Genomic DNA, 5000 nt, shown 5'->3' on the forward strand with positions numbered 1-5000 from the left:
CGCTCGCTGTTCGCCGCTCGCCGCTCGCTCGCGCAACCTAAAATGGCCAGTTTTGGCCCGTTTTTGGGCTGTTTTGGCCTGTTTTTGGTCCGTTCTTGCGTGGCACGGCGACCGTCGTGAGCGGAGCAAAACGTCAGCCATCTCAGCACCCTGGAACCCCCCGGGTGGCACAGGGCTGGATGGGGCTTTCGTATAGCAGGGACGGTGCTGCCTCTCGCTTCGCTCGCTGTTCGCCGCTCACCGCTCGCTCGCTCAGCCAAAAATGGCCAGTTTTGGCCCGTTTTTGGGCTGTTTTGGCCTGTTTTTGGTCCGTTCTTGCATGGCGCGGTGACCGTCGTGAGCGGAGCAAAACGTCAGCCATCTCAGCACCCTGGAACCCCCCGGGTGGCACAGGGCTGGATGGGGCTTTCGTATAGCAGGGACGGTGCTGCCTCACGCTTCGCTCGCTGTTCGCCGCTCGCCGCTCGCTCGCGCAGCCAAAAATGACCAGTTTTGGCCCGTTTTTGGGCTGTTTTGGCCTGTTTATGGTCCGTTCTTGCGTGGTGCGGTGACCGTCGTGAGCGGAGCAAAACGTCAGCCATCTCAGCACCCTGGAACCCCCCGGGTGGCACAGGGCTGGATGGGGCTTTCGTATATAGCAGGGACGGTGCTGCCTCTCGCTTCGCTCGCTGTCCGCCGCTCGCCGCTCGCTCGCGCAGCCAAAAATGGCCAGTTTTGGCCCGTTTTTGGGCCGTTTTAGCCAGTTTTTGGCCTGTTCTTGCATTGCGCGGTGACCGTCGAGAGCGGAGCAAAACGTCAGCCATCTCAGCACCCTGGAACCCCCCGGGTGGCACAGGGCTGGATGGGGCTTTCGTATAGCAGGGACGGTGCTGCCTCTCGCTTCGCTCGCTGTCCGCCGCTCGCCGCTCGCTCGTGCAGCCAAAAATGGCCAGTTTTGGCCCGTTTTTGGGCCGTTTTGGCCAGTTTTTGGCCTGTTCTTGCATTGCGCGGTGACCGTCGAGAGCGGAGCAAAACGTCAGCCATCTCAGCACCCTGGAACCCCCCGGGTGGCACAGGGCTGGATGGGGCTTTCGTATAGCAGGGACGGTGCTGCCTCTCGCTTCGCTCGCTGTCCGCCGCTCGCCGCTCGCTCGTGCAGCCAAAAATGGCCAGTTTTGGCCCGTTTTTGGGCCGTTTTGGCCAGTTTTTGGCCTGTTCTTGCATTGCGCGGTGACCGTCGAGAGCGGAGCAAAACGTCAGCCATCTCAGCACCCTGGAACCCCCCGGGTGGCACAGGGCTGGATGGGGCTTTCGTATAGCAGGGACGGTGCTGCCTCTCGCTTCGCTCGCTGTCCGCCGCTCGCCGCTCGCTCGTGCAGCCAAAAATGGCCAGTTTTGGCCCGTTTTTGGGCCGTTTTGGCCAGTTTTTGGCCTGTTCTTGCATTGCGCGGTGACCGTCGAGAGCGGAGCAAAACGTCAGCCATCTCAGCACCCTGGAACCCCCCGGGTGGCACAGGGCTGGATGGGGCTTTCGTATAGCAGGGACGGTGCTGCCTCTCGCTTCGCTCGCTGTCCGCCGCTCGCCGCTCGCTCGTGCAGCCAAAAATGGCCAGTTTTGGCCCGTTTTTGGGCCGTTTTGGCCAGTTTTTGGCCTGTTCTTGCATTGCGCGGTGACCGTCGAGAGCGGAGCAAAACGTCAGCCATCTCAGCACCCTGGAACCCCCCGGGTGGCACAGGGCTGGATGGGGCTTTCGTATAGCAGGGACGGTGCTGCCTCTCGCTTCGCTCGCTGTCCGCCGCTCGCCGCTCGCTCGTGCAGCCAAAAATGGCCAGTTTTGGCCCGTTTTTGGGCCGTTTTGGCCAGTTTTTGGCCTGTTCTTGCATTGCGCGGTGACCGTCGAGAGCGGAGCAAAACGTCAGCCATCTCAGCACCCTGGAACCCCCCGGGTGGCACAGGGCTGGATGGGGCTTTCGTATAGCAGGGACGGTGCTGCCTCTCGCTTCGCTCGCTGTCCGCCGCTCGCCGCTCGCTCGTGCAGCCAAAAATGGCCAGTTTTGGCCCGTTTTTGGGCCGTTTTGGCCAGTTTTTGGCCTGTTCTTGCATTGCGCGGTGACCGTCGAGAGCGGAGCAAAACGTCAGCCATCTCAGCACCCTGGAACCCCCCGGGTGGCACAGGGCTGGATGGGGCTTTCGTATAGCAGGGACGGTGCTGCCTCTCGCTTCGCTCGCTGTCCGCCGCTCGCCGCTCGCTCGTGCAGCCAAAAATGGCCAGTTTTGGCCCGTTTTTGGGCCGTTTTGGCCAGTTTTTGGCCTGTTCTTGCATTGCGCGGTGACCGTCGAGAGCGGAGCAAAACGTCAGCCATCTCAGCACCCTGGAACCCCCCGGGTGGCACAGGGCTGGATGGGGCTTTCGTATAGCAGGGACGGTGCTGCCTCTCGCTTCGCTCGCTGTCCGCCGCTCGCCGCTCGCTCGTGCAGCCAAAAATGGCCAGTTTTGGCCCGTTTTTGGGCCGTTTTGGCCAGTTTTTGGCCTGTTCTTGCATTGCGCGGTGACCGTCGAGAGCGGAGCAAAACGTCAGCCATCTCAGCACCCTGGAACCCCCCGGGTGGCACAGGGCTGGATGGGGCTTTCGTATAGCAGGGACGGTGCTGCCTCTCGCTTCGCTCGCTGTCCGCCGCTCGCCGCTCGCTCGTGCAGCCAAAAATGGCCAGTTTTGGCCCGTTTTTGGGCCGTTTTGGCCAGTTTTTGGCCTGTTCTTGCATTGCGCGGTGACCGTCGAGAGCGGAGCAAAACGTCAGCCATCTCAGCACCCTGGAACCCCCCGGGTGGCACAGGGCTGGATGGGGCTTTCGTATAGCAGGGACGGTGCTGCCTCTCGCTTCGCTCGCTGTCCGCCGCTCGCCGCTCGCTCGTGCAGCCAAAAATGGCCAGTTTTGGCCCGTTTTTGGGCCGTTTTGGCCAGTTTTTGGCCTGTTCTTGCATTGCGCGGTGACCGTCGAGAGCGGAGCAAAACGTCAGCCATCTCAGCACCCTGGAACCCCCCGGGTGGCACAGGGCTGGATGGGGCTTTCGTATAGCAGGGACGGTGCTGCCTCTCGCTTCGCTCGCTGTCCGCCGCTCGCCGCTCGCTCGCGCAGCCAAAAATGGCCAGTTTTGGCCCGTTTTTGGGCCGTTTTGGCCAGTTTTTGGCCTGTTCTTGCATTGCGCGGTGACCGTCGAGAGCGGAGCAAAACGTCAGCCATCTCAGCACCCTGGAACCCCCCGGGTGGCACAGGGCTGGATGGGGCTTTCGTATAGCAGGGACGGTGCTGCCTCTCGCTTCGCTCGCTGTCCGCCGCTCGCCGCTCGCTCGTGCAGCCAAAAATGGCCAGTTTTGGCCCGTTTTTGGGCCGTTTTGGCCAGTTTTTGGCCTGTTCTTGCATTGCGCGGTGACCGTCGAGAGCGGAGCAAAACGTCAGCCATCTCAGCACCCTGGAACCCCCCCCGGGTGGCACAGGGCTGGATGGGGCTTTCGTATAGCAGGGACGGTGCTGCCTCTCGCTTCGCTCGCTGTCCGCCGCTCGCCGCTCGCTCGTGCAGCCAAAAATGGCCAGTTTTGGCCCGTTTTTGGGCCGTTTTGGCCAGTTTTTGGCCTGTTCTTGCATTGCGCGGTGACCGTCGAGAGCGGAGCAAAACGTCAGCCATCTCAGCACCCTGGAACCCCCCGGGTGGCACAGGGCTGGATGGGGCTTTCGTATAGCAGGGACGGTGCTGCCTCTCGCTTCGCTCGCTGTCCGCCGCTCGCCGCTCGCTCGTGCAGCCAAAAATGGCCAGTTTTGGCCCGTTTTTGGGCCGTTTTGGCCAGTTTTTGGCCTGTTCTTGCATTGCGCGGTGACCGTCGAGAGCGGAGCAAAACGTCAGCCATCTCAGCACCCTGGAACCCCCCGGGTGGCACAGGGCTGGATGGGGCTTTCGTATAGCAGGGACGGTGCTGCCTCTCGCTTCGCTCGCTGTCCGCCGCTCGCCGCTCGCTCGCGCAGCCAAAAATGGCCAGTTTTGGCCCGTTTTTGGGCCGTTTTGGCCAGTTTTTGGCCTGTTCTTGCATTGCGCGGTGACCGTCGAGAGCGGAGCAAAACGTCAGCCATCTCAGCACCCTGGAACCCCCCGGGTGGCACAGGGCTGGATGGGGCTTTCGTATAGCAGGGACGGTGCTGCCTCTCGCTTCGCTCGCTGTCCGCCGCTCGCCGCTCGCTCGTGCAGCCAAAAATGGCCAGTTTTGGCCCGTTTTTGGGCCGTTTTGGCCAGTTTTTGGCCTGTTCTTGCATTGCGCGGTGACCGTCGAGAGCGGAGCAAAACGTCAGCCATCTCAGCACCCTGGAACCCCCCGGGTGGCACAGGGCTGGATGGGGCTTTCGTATAGCAGGGACGGTGCTGCCTCTCGCTTCGCTCGCTGTCCGCCGCTCGCCGCTCGCTCGTGCAGCCAAAAATGGCCAGTTTTGGCCCGTTTTTGGGCCGTTTTGGCCAGTTTTTGGCCTGTTCTTGCATTGCGCGGTGACCGTCGAGAGCGGAGCAAAACGTCAGCCATCTCAGCACCCTGGAACCCCCCGGGTGGCACAGGGCTGGATGGGGCTTTCGTATAGCAGGGACGGTGCTGCCTCTCGCTTCGCTCGCTGTCCGCCGCTCGCCGCTCGCTCGTGCAGCCAAAAATGGCCAGTTTTGGCCCGTTTTTGGGCCGTTTTGGCCAGTTTTTGGCCTGTTCTTGCATTGCGCGGTGACCGTCGAGAGCGGAGCAAAACGTCAGCCATCTCAGCACCCTGGAACCCCCCGGGTGGCACAGGGCTGGATGGGGCTTTCGTATAGCAGGGACGGTGCTGCCTCTCGCTTCGCTCGCTGTCCGCCGCTCGCCGCTCGCTCGCGCAGCCAAAAATGGCCAGTTTTGGCCCGTTTTTGGGCCGTTTTGGCCAGTTTTTGGCCTGTTCTTGCATTGCGCGGTGACCGTCGAGAGCGGAGCAAAACGTCAGCCATCTCAGCACCCTGGAA

Source organism: Musa acuminata, unplaced genomic scaffold (assembly GCF_036884655.1).
Source record: "Musa acuminata AAA Group cultivar baxijiao unplaced genomic scaffold, Cavendish_Baxijiao_AAA HiC_scaffold_195, whole genome shotgun sequence".
Classification (NCBI taxonomy): Eukaryota; Viridiplantae; Streptophyta; class Magnoliopsida; order Zingiberales; family Musaceae; genus Musa; species Musa acuminata.